We start from the raw sequence: 18469 nt of genomic DNA, 5'->3' as shown, positions 1-18469 counted from the left end.
AGGCCCTGCTTCTGCCTGACCCCCTGCCTGCTGGCTGCTAACCATTTGGCTTCTGTGGCTTCTTCAGCTCTCACTGCCCCCAGAGTGAGGGCTGCTCCTCCACACTCACCTGGCCTCGGTGATGTCAGCAGCTTTTCCCCTGCACACGCTCTCCAGCTGCACGTAGACCGAGCAGTTGACCCAGCTCCACTCGGGGTCACAGATGGCCAGGAAGTTGGGGTGCAGGTGGCCGATCGTGTACTTGGCCAGGTCCGTCAGAGACTGGCTCACAGCCGCCCCTAAGAAGAAGGTCCCCAGCACCTTGTACACGGCAGCCACGTAATTATTGAAGTCAGAGCAGGAATAAAGCCGGTCTGTGGGCACCAGGTAGGCTTCTCCCACCGAGACCTGCGTGTGGGGCAGCCGCGGTGACCAGCGTGGGTCCTGGTCAGCCCATGGGCCCTTAGTGGGCCTCAGTCCTCCCCACGGCCCTCCCCAAGGCTGCTGCAGAGCTGGGGACTCTAAAGGTGCCCTAGCTGGGCTCGGTGGCTCACGCCTGCCAGCCCAGCACTGTGGGAGGCTGAGGCAGGAGGATTACCTGAGGTTGGGCATTCAAGACCAGCCTGACCAACATGGTGAAACCTGTCTCTACTAAAAATACAAAAATTAGCATGTCTGTAGTCCCAGCTACTGGGGAGACTGAGGCAAGATAATCACTTGAACCCAGGAGGCAGAGGTTGTGGTGAGCTGAGATCATGCCATTGCACTCCAGCCTGGGGAACAAGAGCAAACCTCCGTCTCAAAAAAAAAGAAAAAGAAAAATCCCGACAAACACTCACCTCTGGGCCTTTGCACAGGGACTTCTTTCTGCCCAAAATATCTTATTTTTATTTTTAAAAGTAGAGACAGGGGTCTGATGCTGACCAGGCCGGTCACAAACTCCCAGGAGAGAGCGGACCCCCAGCCTCAGCCTCCCAAAGTGCCGAGATTACAGGTGTGAGACAACGTGCCAGGCACCAAAGTGACTCCAACTTCCACTCAGTTTCATCTCCCCTCCCGGCTGTCCCACCAGCATCCCTCTCACAAAAGGAAAGGTCTGTTTAGCCGTGCGTGGTGGCACGTGCCTGTAATCCAGCTACTTGGGAGGCTGAGGCAGAAAAATTGCTTGAAACCGGAAAATGGAAGTTGCAGTGAGCCGGGATTGTGCCAGTACACTCCAGCCTGGCAACAGAGCGAGGCTCTGTCTCAATTTATTCAAAGAAAATAAATAAATAAGTAAATAAATAAATAAAAATAAAAGGGAAGGTCTGCTCTTTCTCCCTATTGCCCCATGTGGAATTACGCAGTCACCTGTGGGACACTGGACTTAATCTCCCTGCCTCCACCCACCAGCACCAGGAGGGGCCTATTGTATTCAGGACAGAGACCCAGGAGGCTGCTCAGAGCCTGGCCAGGGCAGATGTTTAATAAACATCTGTTAAAACAGGCAGGACTTATTTCAGCCTAAGAGCTGGCCAGAGAACTCAGGAAAAGGCAAAAGCAGGGGCACAGCGGAAGTGCCTTCATGCTCGCCCCTGCCCGCCACTGACCCTCTTCGTGCCAGGGCACATGCTAGTCACACAGTAACTCAGGGACAAAAGGCACATTCTTCTCAACTCCACACTTGCGGAAGGTGTCACATAGCACTGGGGCTCCCGGGGCCCTGCTGAGCTGAGGGTGGCCAGGGAAGCCGGAGTCAGCTACAGAGGGCAGGGCCCGGGGCAGCTCCCTGTTCCACGTGGCAGGTGCACAACAAAAGCGCAGGGTGTCTACCCCAGAGAATAATGAAGGCAGGGCGTCTTTGACCCAGCAGGGCAAGGACAAAAAAGCGTGGCTCTTCTGAATTCTAGAGTCTGAGGAGGGACAGGGAGCCTCACACTCCTCCCTGCATGCCAGCTGCAAGGGTCCTAGGACAAGGCATGCCTTCGATGCTGGCTGAGTCTGGGGAAATAAAGCAGTGAAGACAGCAGAGGTCTACCTTACAAGGCAGAAAAGGCGGAGGGAATGCAGAACAGAAAGGGCAGTGCAGGAGCCCGGAGCCGGAACGGTGCCTGAAGAGGCGAGTGCTGGGGCAGAGGGGGCTGCGCTTGTAAGAGCCTGGCTTCTGCTGGGGCACAGGGGCGGCTGGCGCCCCTGTGAGTGAGGGCAGAGACCAGGGAGGAGGCTCCTGCAATTGCCAGCAGTGGATGGTCGGGGTCACAGGCCGCTGACAGCGGACACCAGCCCCTCCCAGGGGCTCTCAGCAGGTGGAGGCTTACACCGGTTGGCCTCCGTTTCCAACCTCCCTGCCCCAGTAACTCCAGCTAAAGACTCAGACACCCCCATGACAACCGGCCCCGGGCTTCCCTCTGCTTGGAAAGCTCACCCTGGGGTCCCTGGAACAGGCACCTTCTCTTCCTTCGACCCCTGGGAGCCTTCCCACCCTCACGTTGTCCCCACAGCCCCATCTGGAAACTGTGAACAGCACTGTGACAGGCCGGAGCTTCCAGATGGAGGTGCCCTCGGCCTGGCCGCTACCCCTGGCACATAGCAGCCACACCCAACCCCTCCACCTCCCAGGTTCAAGCAATTCTCCTGCCTCAGCTTCTGGAGTAGCTGAGATTGTAGGCAAGTGCCACCACACTGGGCTAAGTTTTGTAGTTTTAGTGGAGTCAGGGTTTCACCATGTTGGCCAGGCTGGTCTTGAACTCCTGAACTCAGGTGATCCACCTGCCTCAGCCTCCCAAAGTGCTGGGATTACAGGCATGAGCCACCTCACCTGTACACTATGCCTATCTCATTGTATTTCTAAAAGGAGAGGGAAAAGAAATAATTGCATTTCCATCCTCACAGTAACTCCAGGAAGGAGTTTACCTTTACAAATGTGAAACAAAAGCTCCAGCTTTTATTTATTTATTTTTTCTGAGACAGTGTCTCACTTTGAAGTCCAAGCTTGAGGGCAGTGGCATGACCTTGGCTCACTGCAGTCTTGACCTCCGGGACTCAAGTGATCCTCCCACTTTAGCCTCCTGAGTAGCTGGGACTACAGGGGAACACTGCCACACCTGGAAAAATTTTTGAAATTTTTTGTAGAGATGGGCTCTTGCTATGTTGCCCAGGCTGCTCTCAAACTCCTGGGCTCAAGCAATCCTCCCACATCGACCTCCCAAGGTGCTGGGATTACAAGCATGGTCGCTCCAGCTTTTTTTTTTCCCCAAGGCCACATTAAGCTGTTAGCGACTGAGTCAAGAGTCCTGGGGTCTGCTGACTCCTACTTCAGTGTTCCTGCAGCTAGACTACAGCCACTGTCATTCCTGGAAGTTGCCTGACAGTGGACTGAGATGGATTATTTGGGTGTGCAGCACAAACAGAGGAACATCTCTTAGGAGACTGAACCCTGAAGTTCTGATGGGGCCAGCATGTATTCTGGGGAAATGTTCTATAACTCCCATCCATGACCAGTATATAGGAATTAGGTACCAGGCGTGATGGCTCATGCCTGGAATCCCAGCACTTTGGGAGGCTGAGATGGGTGGATCACTAGGTCAGTTCAAGACCAGCCTGGCCAATATGGTGAAACCCTATCTCTACTAAAAATACAAAAATTAGCTGGGCCTGGTGGAGGGTGCTTGTAATTCCAGCTACTCAGGAGGCTGAGGCAGCAGAATCGCTTGAACCCAGGAGGTGGAGATTGCAGTGAGCCGAGATTGTGCCACTGCACTCCAGCCTGGGTGACAAAACAACACTCAGTCTAAAAAAAGAAAATGCTGGGCATTGGCCAGGTGCAGTGTGATGGCACACATCTGCCTGCTGTGGCAGGCAGATCACTTGAGGTCAGGAGTTCCAGACCAGCCTGACCTACATGGTGAAACCCCATCTCTACTAAAAATATGAAAATTAGCTGGGTGTGGTGGCAGGTGCCTATAATTCCACCTACTCAGAATGCTGAGGCAGGAGAATTGCATTAACCTGGGAGGCAGAGTTTGCAATGAGCTGAGATCATGCCACTGTACTCCAGCCTGGGCGACAGAGCAAGACTTCATCTCAAAAAGAACAAAAGTTGGGTGTGGTGCTGTGTGGTCTCAGCTACTTAGGAGGCTGCAATGTGCAGATCACTTGAGCCCAGAAATTTGAGGCTTCAGGGAGCTATGGTGGAGTCACTGCACTCCGGACTGGGTGACAAAATGAGACCCGTATTTCTAAAAAACTAATTTAAAAAATTAACAAAATAAGAGAGACAATAGGATAGCATTCATCACCAATGAGAGATCAATCACATCACCCACTGAATCTTGCCAACATGATCAAACTGTAGTATAATGGGGTGAGCATAAATCCAGCTGCAAATATGCCACAAATACAAAAGATAGAAAATGGATTCACCTGCACCAGGGAAATCCAGACTTTGAGAAATGTTACAGGCTCAACAGTGTGGAGTCTTCCAAAATCCATAGAAAACAAAAGGGATAGGCCAGGCAAGGAGGCTAAAGCCTCCCAGCACTTTGGGAGGCCAAGGTGGGCAGATCACAAGGTCAGGAGTTTGAGACCAGCCAGACAACATGGAGAAACCCCATCTCTACCAAAAATACCAAAATTAGCCAGGTATGGTAGCACATGCCTGTAATTCCAGCTATTCAGGAGGCTGAAGCAAGAGAATCACTTGAACCTGGGAGTCAGAGGTTGCAGTGAACTGAGATTGTGCCATTGCACTATGGCCTGGGTGACAGAGCAAGACTCTGTCTCAAAAAAAAAAAAAAAAAAAAAAAAAAAGGAAAAGGAATAGAGGAGAAACTTGTAGATTTTGTCTTTTTTAAAATTTTAGTTTTTGGCCAAGCACGGTTGTTCACACCTGTGATCCCAATCTTTGCACTTCGAGAGACTGAGGTGGGCAGATCACCTGAGGTCAGGAGTTTGAGGACAGCCAGGCCAACATGGTGAAACCCCGGCTCTATCAAAAGTACAAAAATTAGCTGGGCATGGTCCCATGTGCCTGTAATCTCAGCTACTTGGGAGGATGAAACAGAAGAATGACTTGAACCCAGGAGGTGAAGGTTGCAGTGAGGTGAAATCACACCACTGCACTGCAGCCTGGGTAGAGTTTAAAAAAAAGAAGAAAATTAGGTTTTGTAGAGACAGAAGTCTCCCTGTGTTGTCCAGGTTGGTTTCAAACCTCTGAACTTAAATGATCCTGTCACATCAGGATTACAGGTGTGAGGACTCACCCAGCCAACAAACTTGGGAGATTGAAAGAGGCTTAAAAGACATAACAATGCTGGGGAACAGTTACGGGCTAGAGATGCATACTAGTACGGCTCTACTCTAAAGAAACACAAAGACACCAGGTGTGGTGGCTCACACCTGTAACACCAAACACTTTGGGAGGCCGAGAAGGGAGGATTGCTTGTGCCCAAGAGTTTGGGAACAACCTGGCAACATAGTAAGACCCTGTCTCTACAGGAAAAAAAAAAAAAGGTTTTTTAATATTAACTGGGAATGGTGGTGCACGCCTATAGTCCCGGCTACTCAGGAGGCTGAGGGGAGACGATCACTTGAGCCCAAGAGGTCAAGGCTGCAGTGAGCCATGATCACACCACTGCACTCCAGCCTGGGTGACTGAGCAAGAAACTGCCTCAAAAAAAAAGACGAACAGAAAGAAGCAATTACTGTGAATGTCAGGGTTGCAGAACACTTCTGGAGAGAAGGGAGGGTCTGGCATTGTGCCCATCTCCAGCCCCTTCTGGAAGTACAGAGTCTAGTGGGGAAGACAGCAGCACAACTGGAGATTCAGGCCGCAGCACTAGGAAGTTCCCTTCCACCTTCCCGCCTCCCTGCCCTTTCCTTTGGGGAACGGGAGCATGATTTTCTTTCTTCTTTGCCTTTCTAACTAGATAGAGCTTCTGATGGGAGAATTCATATACAGGATGTATAGCATCAACATCCACAGCCAGCTGGAATTGACAGCTTTTTTGATACCCCAGTCAGGCACATCCCGGATTCCTCTGCTAAGTACATCTGGATGTTGCTGCTGACCAGGATTCTCAGCCACATACTCGGTGCCCACTCCCAGATCCTGGAAATCCCCTGACATTGCCCCTAAAAGAAGAGACACTCACAGACAATTCTGCATAGAAATTGTCCCTATGTGTTTTTTCTTTCTCTCTTTCTTTCTTTCTTTCTTTCTTTCTTTCTTTCTTTCTTTCTTTCTTTCTTTCTTTCTTTCTTTCTTTCTTCTTTTTCTTCTTTCTTTCTTTCTTTCTCTTTCTTTCTTTCTTTCTTTCTTTCTTTCTTTCTTTCTTTTTTTTCAGAAATAGTCACTCTGTTGATCAGACTGTAGTCCAATGGTGTGATCTCAACTCACTGCAACCTCCACCTCCCAGGCTCAAGCAGTTCTGTGGTGGGAAGATGATCAAGCCCTGCCCTGTGGTGGGAAGATGATCAGGCAGCCATCACCTACACATCTTACTTCATTAAAGTGTCACACAGGTCAGGCGTGTGTGAGCCTGTAACCCCAGCACTTTGGGAGGCTGAGGCAGGTGGATCACAAGGTCAAGAGTTTGGGACCCACCTGACCAACATGGAGAAACTCTGTCTCTACTAAAAATAAAAAAATCAGCAGGCTGTGGTGGCATGTGCCTATAATCCCAGCTACTCAATAAGCTGAGGTAGGAGAATCACTTGAACCCCGGAGCAGAAGATTTAAGAGAAATCTTCCCCAGGCTTCTCTTAAAATGTCCCCATTGTCCTTCTTATCAGCACGTAGCTAGCAATGTTCTGACATTTTAGCTGTAGAGTGAATGATGATTGGGGCATCCTAAGAGGAGTTCTAGGGTGTTTCTTTCTGCATAGGTACCTCTTCTTCCTCCTACGCACAACTGACAAGTGCCCATCCACTCCAGCATTAGAGATGCTACTAATTTATAAATTTTTGATGATCCCTCCAGGTGAGCCTTCCCATCATGTTCATGTCTAGCTATCTACCAACTCTAACAGAGCCCACTATCCTGTTTCTTTCCCAAAATAAGTGAAGGAACGATTCATTGGAAACCATAGGAAATAAAATGAATGTAGATGAAAACTTTGCAACTTATACAAATAATCACTCAAAATCATCCTTACAATAAAAATGCAAAACTATACAATTTCCAGAAGAAAACACAGAATAAAAGCTATCTGCTCTTGGGTTCGGTAATGAATTTTAACAAACAACACAAACTCTCAATACACACCAAAGAAAGAATTAGGTGGATTTTTTAATATTAAAAGTATATACTCTGGAAAAGATCTTGTTAAGGGAATAAAAACACAAGCCACATATTGAAGGAAACTATTTGCAAAATACAGATCTGAGAAAGAATTTGTATTCGATATACAAAAATATCCTAAAACCAAGTAAAGCAGCCCAATTAAAGATGCACACAAATCTGAACATACAACTAACCAAAGGATTTAAGAGAAACCAGCCCCTTCAAAAGACTCCGCCACTGATATCAACCATCTGCCTGAAGCTGCCTTTCCTTTCTTGCCTGATAAGAGACCACCCATGACAGAGAGGGTCTGGACAGTATACAGTGGATGCACAGAGCCACAGAGCAAGTTTTCATGTCCTCCGCTTCACCTTTGGATGTCAGAAGGCTGAAAACTTCACCCTTTGCCCTGTCATCATGGTAACACTGCCATTTTTTGTACAAGGGACCCATGAGGAAGTAAGAAACTCAACTGCGATTGCACTCATTTCTCCTTTCATAAATATTCATGACTCCTCCTAGAGCTTATTAAATATTTGTATTTGACCATGACACTCAGCATAAATTTCTGTTTCCTTTATCTCTCCCTTAAAGTGTCTGCTTCTGGCTTCTGGATGGAGTCTATGCTTCGCAGCCTATTAAAAGGACTACCCTGCAGGCTGCAACTCTTTACAGGAAGTAAATCTCTCACTGGGTGCAGGTGCTCATGCCTGTAATCGCAGCATTTTGGGAAGCCAAAGTGGGTGGATCATCTGATTTCAGGAGTTTGAGACCAGCTAGCCAACATGGTGAAACCCTGTCTCTATTAAAAATACAAAAAATTAGCCAGGCTTGGTGATGGACATCTGTAATCCCAAATAATTGAGAGGCTGAGGAAGGAGAACTGCTTGAACCCAGGAGGTGGAGGTTGCAGTGAGCCAAGATCACACCATTGTACTCAAGCCTGGGCAACAAGAGTGAAACACCTTCTCAAAAAAATATAAATAAATAAAAATGTAAAAAATGAAATCACTTCTTTCCAAATTTATGAACCTCATCATTCTTCAGTTGACAGTATTTTGAAGTTCAAAATACCTTCCATATTCTCCCATAGAAGTCCTAGAAATTGTCATTTTGTTAATTAGTTTTGATGTGTGAGAACTTGTAATCAAATGAGTAGAAATATTGAAACTGTGGTTTACCAGTTATGTGTCTCTTAATCCAATCAAGCAGATCTTTAAAATTAACCATGAGAATACGTATGCCTGATTCATGGCCAAAATTTTAGGATGAAATCTATGAGATCTCTATTTGTGTTTTTTGCCTATTAACGTATGTTATGTATATGTGATATTTTCTTAACTCCAGATAGCAATGCAAAATTCATTTATACAATCCTCTAAAAATGCTCTATTCTAACTTAGCTTGGAAAAAAAATAAGCATTTATACATAAATATTCCCCAAACTCCTAGAAATGTAGAAACTGATATAAATGTTTTTCAAGTTAACACAATTTACATAAAACATAGTTAAATAAGACCAATTTAATACTTTTTGGTGTAATAAGACAACTATGCCTTCAGAGCTATCACTATTAAATATAAAACAAACATAAATTTCTATTCTTCTTGAGTTCTACTCAAATAAGCTAATATTATACTTATTAGATACTTAAAATCTTAAAGCTTATAAATTGATTCTAATTCAGTTGTTATTCTTATTTTAAAAAACATCATTTCAATAATAATTTTTTACAGTAAATCTGCCTAATAATAGTTTCCAAAGTACTTTTGGTAATTTTTAACCTTAAAGTTAAGCTAATTAAAAGATTTGCATTAAATATCTAGATCATTTATAAATAAGATACAATACTAAAACATTAATTACTGAACATAACTAATTCAATTTTATATATACTTTTGTCCCCTATTTTTTATGGAGAGAACAAAGATATTTTGGCCTGTTAATAAACTTTTTTTTTTTTTTTTGCCCACAACACTGAGAAATTATACTATGAGGGAACATCACTCTAGATGGTGGGAGATCGTACACTCATACATTTTCTAATCTACTATAGAATATTAACATATGACAATTTAAAATTGTCTACTTCCTAGTTTACTCTGGAAAATAAAGATTATTAAGTGTTAAAAATATAATCTATACATAAATAAAATTACTAGAAAAAATAGAATAACTAGAAACTTTATGCAAAGTATGCAGGAAAAGTAAGGCAAGTTATGCAAATAAAGTACGTTGTATTTTTTTATAAGAAAAACTATACAAAATACACAAGTAAAAAGAGATATCTAAACTTCCCTTTGTTATATTTGAATTGGTAAAACTGTTATGTTTTCAGAAATTATATAAAATTCCTGGAAATTTGTCAATGTCTTCCTTATCCATGCTATGTGCTGGTATAGTGTTATGAGTCATATTTTCAATTATTTTAAATGTCATATGCCACAGACAAAATTGAATGTCCTTGTCAATTGTGGTATAATGAACTTTCATCAGATCTTTTGTCATAGTCATTTCATGCTCTTTGTCATTTAGATATTATTTATGCCTGATGCTTTCCTAAAAGCTCCTGCAATCAGCTATGGATCAGATTGTTGGTCTCCAATACAGGACTCCCTCTGAGACTCACAGAAAAAACTATGACAGGTGCTCTGGTTACAGGCTTCTGATGATATTGCTCAAATAACTTTAAGACCATACACTTGACTCAGTGAAGCTTCCAGAAGTCTAGTTGAGAAACTGATGGGTTCATGACACGGCTAACCCAAGATTCAGCGAGACTGGAATTGAGTACATGGCACTGAATACACTGATGAAAATTGATTATAATTTTATAGCTTCTTTTGAGCATTGCTGGTTCTTTGATATTATGGTTTCTGGATTTAAGACATCTCTTTCTCTTGAGCTAACTATAACTCACAACAATTTAGTAGATTACATTTATTTAAATAGAAATGAAGCATTTATCTTTTTTCTTGACTGATTTCTCCAGAATTTTGAAATTCTTACTGAACACTCTTATTTTCATGACAATATAGTTGTTAGCAGAAGTCCAATAAGAATCTGTTCACCTTAGAACAGGACATAATTGGAAACTTTGTTTATATTATCAAGGCTTTTACTGGAATATCATATTTAGCAATAGTGTACCTAACATCAGCTATGACCAGCAATTTTAAGGAACTAAGGTTGATTTTTATGGACCCAATCCTTACAAAGCAGTCTGAGAAAAGCCAGCCTGATACCTAGATTACAGGATTCACTTCCTTACAGGTTAGTAAGAAAGGTCCTTTCTTGTAGGCCCAGAAATTTAGAGATAGTTTGGGAGCCTCAAGAAGAGAGGCATTCACTCAAAGCTATTAGGACTGCAGCTGAAATTTGATAGTATGTTCTGGGCTTGGCTTTTAGCCTCAATAAGGCCTTTAAAACTCCAATCTGAGATTCTGTAGGAAAACTTGCAGCAAAGGAGCTTGAAAGCACCTATGTGGTCCGCTCCTGTTCTTGCTGCACTTACATAAATCATCAGGCAAAATCTAACAAAACTAGACTTATTTTAAAACAAGAATAATCTTTGATTATCTATGATCAAAAATGATGGTTACTACAGAGAGAAATTTTATGTTTCAATGAAAAACTATAACTCAGCCAGGCATGGTGGCACATGCCTGTAATTCCAACACTTTGGGAGGCCAAGAGTTCAAGACCAGCGTGGACAACACGGCAAAACCCCGTCTCTACTAAAAGTACAAAAATTAGCTGGGCATGATGGCATGTGCCTGTGGTTCCAGCTAATCAGGAGGCTCCGGAGGGAGGCTTTCTTGTACCCAGGAGATAGAGGGTGAAGTGAGCTGAACTTGCACCCCTGCACTCCAGCCTCGGCCATAGAGCCAGACCCTGTCTCAAAAAAAATTTTTTTTAAAATAGGAAATCTACAGCCCTTGTGGGTTATCAGATTCTAGTCTTGTTTCTTTTCTTTTCTTTTTATTTTTTTTCCAGCTAATTTTTTTATTTTTAGTAGATACAGCTTTTCTTTTTTTTTTTTTAATTTTATTTTTTTTATTGCATTTTAGGTTTTGGGGTACATGTGATGAACATGCAAGATTGTTGCATAGGTACACACATGGCAGTGTGGTTTGCTGCCTTCCGTCCCCTCACCTATATCTGTCATTTCTCCCCATGCTATCTCTTCCCACCTCCCCACCCCTCCGCCCCTCCCCCACTTTCCCCCAGTGGAACCCAGTGTGTAGTGCTCCCCTCCCTGTGTCCATGTGTTCTCATTGTTCAACACCCACCTATGAGTGAGAATATACGGTGTTTGATTTTCTACTCTTGTGTCAGTTTGCTGAGAATGATGGTTTCCAGGTTCATCCATGTCCCTACAAAGGACGTGAACTCATTGTTTTTGATGGCTGCGTAATAAATAGAAATCCCATTTGACCCAGCAATCCCATTACTGGGTATATAGCCAAAGGATTATAAATCATTCTACTACAAGGACACGTGCACACGAATGTTCATTGCAGCACTGTTTACAATAGCAAAGACCTGGAACCAACCCAAATGCCCAACGATGATAGACTGGATAGGGAAAATGTGGTACATATACACCATGGAATATTACGCAGCCATCTTGTTTCTTTTCTTTGGGCTATTTTTACCTCTTTGTAAACTGGATCCTGCCATCTCATGAATTTTGTCACATGATGATACAGGTGGAACAAGCAACCAAGTATTGTCTCCCCTATTAATGTATCTATTGTCAGATCATTTGAAGGCCTCCAACCATGGAACAAAGAAGAGGAAGGTTTAGTCCCCAAAATGCATAACCAAATTGTAATACATTTATGCAATGGAATACTATTTCACCATAGAAAGGAACAAGCTATAAACCCATATGAAGACACAAGTGATATTTCATGCACATTGCTAAGTGGAAGGAGAATCCTTACAGTGTGAGGAGAATCAACACAATGTGACCTCATTTAATGAGATTCTGGAGAAGGGAAACTACACAGATGGGAAGCCATTGGCTGTGTGGGGTGGGGGTTTTAAGTGTTCTATATGATACTTTAATAGTATATACCGGCCACTATCCATTTGTCGAAACATGCAGAATTTTACAGCTAAATGGGTAAATCAAACTCTATTCAAATTATATATTATTCAGGATGTGGAGTATCCCAGCACAGAATCCATAATGTGAAAAATAATTTAACTATGTTACAATTACAATGGTTTGGATGTTGTTTGTCCTTGCAAAAATTCATGTTGAAATTAGACCCCCAAGGTGGCAGTGTGGGGAGGTGGGGCCTAGTGGAAGGTGTTTGGATTATGTAGATCGATCCCTCATGAATAGATTTATGCCCTCCCATGGGGGTGAGTTCTGTCTTCTCTCACAGAAATGGATTAATTCCTGCAAGAGTAGATTGTCAAAAAGAGTCTTGCTTCCTTGGCTTCCCTCGTACTTTCACTCTTGCTGTGATCTCTGGTGCACCCCTTGCTCCCCTTCCACTTTCACCATGAGGTGAAAAAGACTGAGGCCCCACCAGATGCAACTGCCCAATCTCGGACATTCCAGCCACCAGCATTGTGAGCCAAATGAACCTTCTTTACTTACAAATTACCCTGACTCAGGTATTGTGTTACAGAAGCACAAAATGGACTAAGACGCAAATGTGGGAAACAACTCTCTGAAGGTGTAGGGAAAATGGTGCTGACCTAAGTCCCTTTAACAATGAGTAGAATCTGGAGGCTGAAGGAAAATAAACCATACTTCATCATTGGATTCCACTTTATAAAGTCGCAGATGGTAGGAGCCAAGTCCCTCACTGTTGAAATGGGAGGTTATAAATTAGCAAGGGGAGAAGGGTAGAAAGATTCATGTGATGGTAGATCAGAGGTGAAGACATCTACATAAACTTATGTTTAGTTTAATACAGATACATACAGTTCCACATCGAAACTTTCCTAACTAGGTGTGTAAAGTTAGGCGACATACACACATATACTTCCTAGCATTGCTAATGAGAGACAAGACACAATGTGCTTACTCAGCAGCCAGATTTCTTTCTACCATTCTGAAAGAAATCAGGCTCTTTGAAGATATGTGTGATACTAGAACTGGGACAGTAAATATATGAGCCAGGATAATCTCGAAGTATCAGAAAGTAAGTAAGAACTAAAAAAAAATTGAAATATGTCAAAGGAAAATTGGAGCCAATAAAAAGAGCTACCGCTGGCCAACACAGGAATGAACTGTTCAACATACTGCTGCAGTGTTTAATACTAACTAAAGCTTCAAGTAATTAACTAGGTGTCTCCATTTGTGTGTGTAGGTGAGTAAGCAAATGGAGTTGAATAGAAATCTCCTTTGCAAAAGAATTCCAAATACTTAATGTAGACACTCAGCCATCAAGAAGGTGGAGCTAACGCCTCACTCCATGACTGTGGGCTTTGCATATGTGTAAAGTTATTTTCACATTTTTTTCTTGTGCTGTGGATGTGTCCTGGGTTAATTCTCGAAAATGCTGTTCACCTTAGACCAGGAAAAATAATAATAACCTTACAGATTCTATTTCAATTCATGGATAAATATTTTTATAAGAGCGACTTTGTAAAATTATGTTCCAATGGCTGACTGACTCATTGTGACTGGAACACTTATTCCAAATACTTCTTGTCTTTATTTTTTTCCAATGTCTACCTTTTAGCCATAATACACCAGAATCAAATATTGGCCACTGGGAAAAAATATTCAAAGAAAAAAAGAATGTGAACCGAACTTGTGACCATGATAATTCAAGGTTTTACCACAACACTTCCTAAAACAAAAATGTTTAAAAGGATATTCAAAATCAATTTCCTCAATAAGGCTTTGCAGAAAATGAGGAAACTAGAGAAAAAAAATGGCAGAACATCCTACGGGTGATTTTAGATGTTTCTATGTTTTATTGGGGAAAAGTACTTTACCTTTAAAATAATTACAAAGAATTATTGGAAACCCAAACTCTAGAATGTTTCCAAATTTAGTTGAACTTCTATGTAATTATTTAGCTAGTCATGAACTTGATGTATTTTTTAAAATCTCTGCCTTATTTGTGCAATAAAATACACAATGAATAATTAATGCTCATGGGGAAACATGTTAGACCTTGTGAAAAGAAAATAAATCTTGGGGAACCAAAATCACTACGCTAAAGGGAAAAGTCAAGCTGGGGACTGCTTAGGGCAAACCTGCCTTCCATTCTAGCCAAAGTCACCCATCTGCTCACCGAGATAAATGCATATCTGAATGCCTCATTTGGAAAGGGTAATCAGCAACTCAAATGAATGAAATCATTCATCTTTACCTATGATCTGGAAGCCCCCCATTTGGCCTTCTTTTCAAGTTGTCTCACCTTTCTGGACTGAACCAATGTACATCTTACACATAATGTTTGATGTCTCATGTCTCCCTGAAATGTATAAAACCAAGCTGTGCTCCTACCACCTGGGGCACATGTTGTTGGGACTTCATGAGGATACATCATGGGTGCGTGCATCATCAAACTTGGCAGAATAAACTCCCTAAAAAATCTAAGGCCTGTCTCAGATTTTTGGGGTTTATACATGTAATGTAGGATGTTAATGTTTGTAAAACACACATCATTCTATCTACTATTAAAACTATACTGCCAATTAACCTTAGACTTTCTCAACAAAATAAAAATGTTGATGAGGTATGAATAATATATTTAAATTTAAATAATGTTGCAAGTTTTAATATGCCTACTTTTTATTTTTTTAATATGCCTTTTTTGACTACTTTAATGCTGTAAGAAAAATGAGTTATTAAAACATCAATAAAAGTGTTTACAGGGGGTGGACATGTTTCCTCCAGCCTCAGGATATGGGTGACTTGAAAGGCAACTGTCCATCCTGAGCTTTTATCCCAGCTGTCCTGATGGCAGCTCTAAGTGTTTCTCCTTTCTCTATATGAAGACCTCACCCCAAAAACAAACCCAAATCTTACAATACGTTAGGTCATGCTAAGATGATGAGCAGCCAAAGCCTCAAGCAAGGGATGCTTCTGAAAACAAGACTTGTAGAATATAATGTGTGAAAGTAAAGCCAGTGTTAAAGTTCCTTCCTCTGCATATGGGAAGCAGACAGGAAGCTGCTCACCTTCCTCACGTGGCCTGCAGCCACATCTCCCCAGGTCAGACTTGAGGAGAACAAAACTTTGGTCGTCACTGTGGACACGCTACCAGGTGCTCCAAAGCCATGGCCTCTCCTCAGGTGGGTCCTGAGGAGAACGAAGCTCTGCTTCTAATCCTAACCCCATCCCTAGACTTTGACCCTGGCCTTAAACCCTGATCCATACCGTGGTCTATAATTCTGACTCTAACTTTGACCCTGACTTTTATCTTGATCCTGACCTTGACCCCAACTCTAACCATACTTCCGGCCCTGACCCTGACCCAGACCCCAATTCTAACGCTATTATTATCACTACAATCTCTCTCTAATCTTACCCTCTATTGCTAAACAGCTGTACCCAAAAGCAGTTTTTGATTATTTAACTTCTTTTCCTTGAATTCTCTAAGGACGTCCTAAAGGAGATGTCATTATGTATTCTGCAGTCCCTCTCAGTGGTATGGCTTCAGATAAAAAGTTCTAATACTTTGCAAGACAGAAGTGTGAAGGGTAGCAGCACTGGGTTGTCAGGAATGCATGTTAGCATTCATGATAGTCATTGGCGCTGTTCTCCACATATTTTCAGTTCATTTTTTATGAATGCATTCTGAGTGTTCCATCCTGCCTACTTAAATTTTTGCATGGCCACATAACTTTTTTTTTTTTTTTTTTGCGTTTGCAGGTGAGAAGAAATAATATGTGACTTTTTCAGGAGAAATATCCAAGAAAAAGTTCTATCCAGCATGCTTTTTGTCTTTTCTAGAGCAATGGGGATATTATTGATGGTACCTCCTTCAGCCTCGATTCCTGTGTTAGGACGACACGGCACAGAGCGACCACTCACCTGACCCATGATGATATGCAAATAAATGAGGAAGAAGATTTTTGAGCCACTGAAACTTGGAGGTTGGTTGTCACCGTGGTTTAACCAGCCCCCACTGACTGATGCAGGGCTGAAGAATGAGTCAGAACTGGGTCTGGACATGTGAAGTACAATCCTCCAGGCTAAGTAAAATTCAAGTCTTGTTGCAAAGGTAACAGTGAGCACAATGTGTTATTAGCATGTATACATGGCATAAGGTATGTCAGGTGAGAATAATGAGAAACTCAACTTTAAAAGACAGTACTAATTTGGGCTGTGGAGAGATTCCAATGTCCTACTTAGCATTTGAGACTGTGATGGCTGAACAAACTCATTAGGAACCCTAAATGCATTTAAGAGATGAAGCCTCTGAGGCTTAGGGGTTAAGTTTCCCGAAGTCAAACAGAAGGTTACTATCACACACGAACCCCAATACTACTGTGAGGCAAGTACTGGGAGTTAAGAAGCTGCTATAAATTTTCCAGGCAGAAAGTGGTAGAGCCAGACCTTAAACTGAGGTCTGTGGTCAGAAAGCTGATGTTTTGTCTACTAGGGCACAGTGTAAAATGATCTATGTTGGATAAGCAAAGTGCTACTTCCTTTCATTTAATAAAACATTGTAAAATAAAAAAAGAAAAAATAAAAAGAACCCTAAATGAAGGCTTGGGATAAATATCCGAGGGTGTCTAATATATCAATTATTCATCCTAGAATGGGCAGAGTTCTTAACCTCATTCTAGGGAGACTTCCAAAAGAAAAAAGACCTGCATTTCTCCAACAACCTACATCCAGAGACTTTCCTGCACTTCTGAGCTGTGGCTAACACTCCTCACCTTTCATTCTGTCCTCAGTGTTTTGGGGAAACACCTTTAACACTCTATGACTTACAGGCTAATAAGTGGCCCTTATAATTCCCTCCAGAGATAGAAAAGGCTAATGACGAGGGAGTCCGAGCTCACAGCAGCAAGTGGGCATGTGTGCTCAGCAGCCAGGTGGCTCATCTGCTAGATTACTACATACGATGTTCTGCAATGTTGCTTAACACAATGGGACTCTCTCTCCACTCAGGTTTGATTGCTCATCTACTTCTTTTTCTGCCCTCTTGGGCTCCTAAAATGAAAAGAACTCTAGGGTGATACAGTGAGTCAAAGGAGTGCCAACCATATCATAGCAAAATAAAGATCCCTAAAAAATCCCTGGTCTAAGATGACAGCCTTGGCTGGGTAAGTCTGAATGTGCTGACAGTGGACATGGGAGTGCGAAGGTGGTCAAAATGTTCACATTAAAAAACTTCCACACAGACCACAAGAAAAGAGGGAGGAATGGACATGGCGGCACGAGTCCCTAAAATAAAAGCAGATGTTTTGAGATCAGTTATATTCTTTCCAACAAAAATTAGAGACAGAAACCAAAGTTTAGCCTGAGGCAACAATTAACTGGGCAATAAGCCAGAGGCACATGTGGCATAGACAGATTTAAACATTTTCCCTTATATTAATAGAAATACTAAATTAATATCATATAAACACTTGGGTCTACAGTAGTTTTAAAGGAGATCTCACAAACGGGTTTGGCTTTTGAAGGTTAGCACTGATGATCCAGAGAATTCATTTTTGTCCAAAAAGAGAAAGAGAGGAATTCATTTCATTCCAGAGAGAGAAAGAGAGGAATTTTTCGGGTCCCTTCAGGAAGGCATCTGGCTTTGCCTCGCCTTGTATGTTTGAACTATGCATACAGCAGAAGACAGAATTTCACAGATTTAAGGTGTGAAAAGTCACTGGGTGCTTTAAGAAGCCTGGGATTCTTCTTGGAAAAATAAGTTTGTGGAGACAAAATGAGTTGGAGAAGGTTGTTATTGAAGTGAAGCAGAATTGCTTTTAGAAATCTGCTTATTACCCTCACCCTCACCTCCTTAACCTCTAACCCTAAACCCTAACCCTGTGACCCTACCCCTACCCCTACCCCAATTCCTTATCCTACTCTTTAGCCCTGACCCTTGGCCCCAACTCCAAAACCCCAACACCAACCCTGAACTTAACCCCTAACCCTACCACTAACCTTAACACTTTACATCTGCTCAGATTCTCTAGCAAAAGCAGGGACCCTTGGCTCCCAGCTGTGCACCAGTGCATCTGGCACAGGACTCCATAGCAGTCCCCAAATAGGCACCTGAATGCCCACTGTGTCAGC

This window comes from Saimiri boliviensis, chromosome 2, assembly GCF_048565385.1.
Source record: "Saimiri boliviensis isolate mSaiBol1 chromosome 2, mSaiBol1.pri, whole genome shotgun sequence".
Lineage (NCBI taxonomy): Eukaryota > Metazoa > Chordata > Mammalia > Primates > Cebidae > Saimiri > Saimiri boliviensis.
This window is presented reverse-complemented; position numbering follows the sequence as displayed.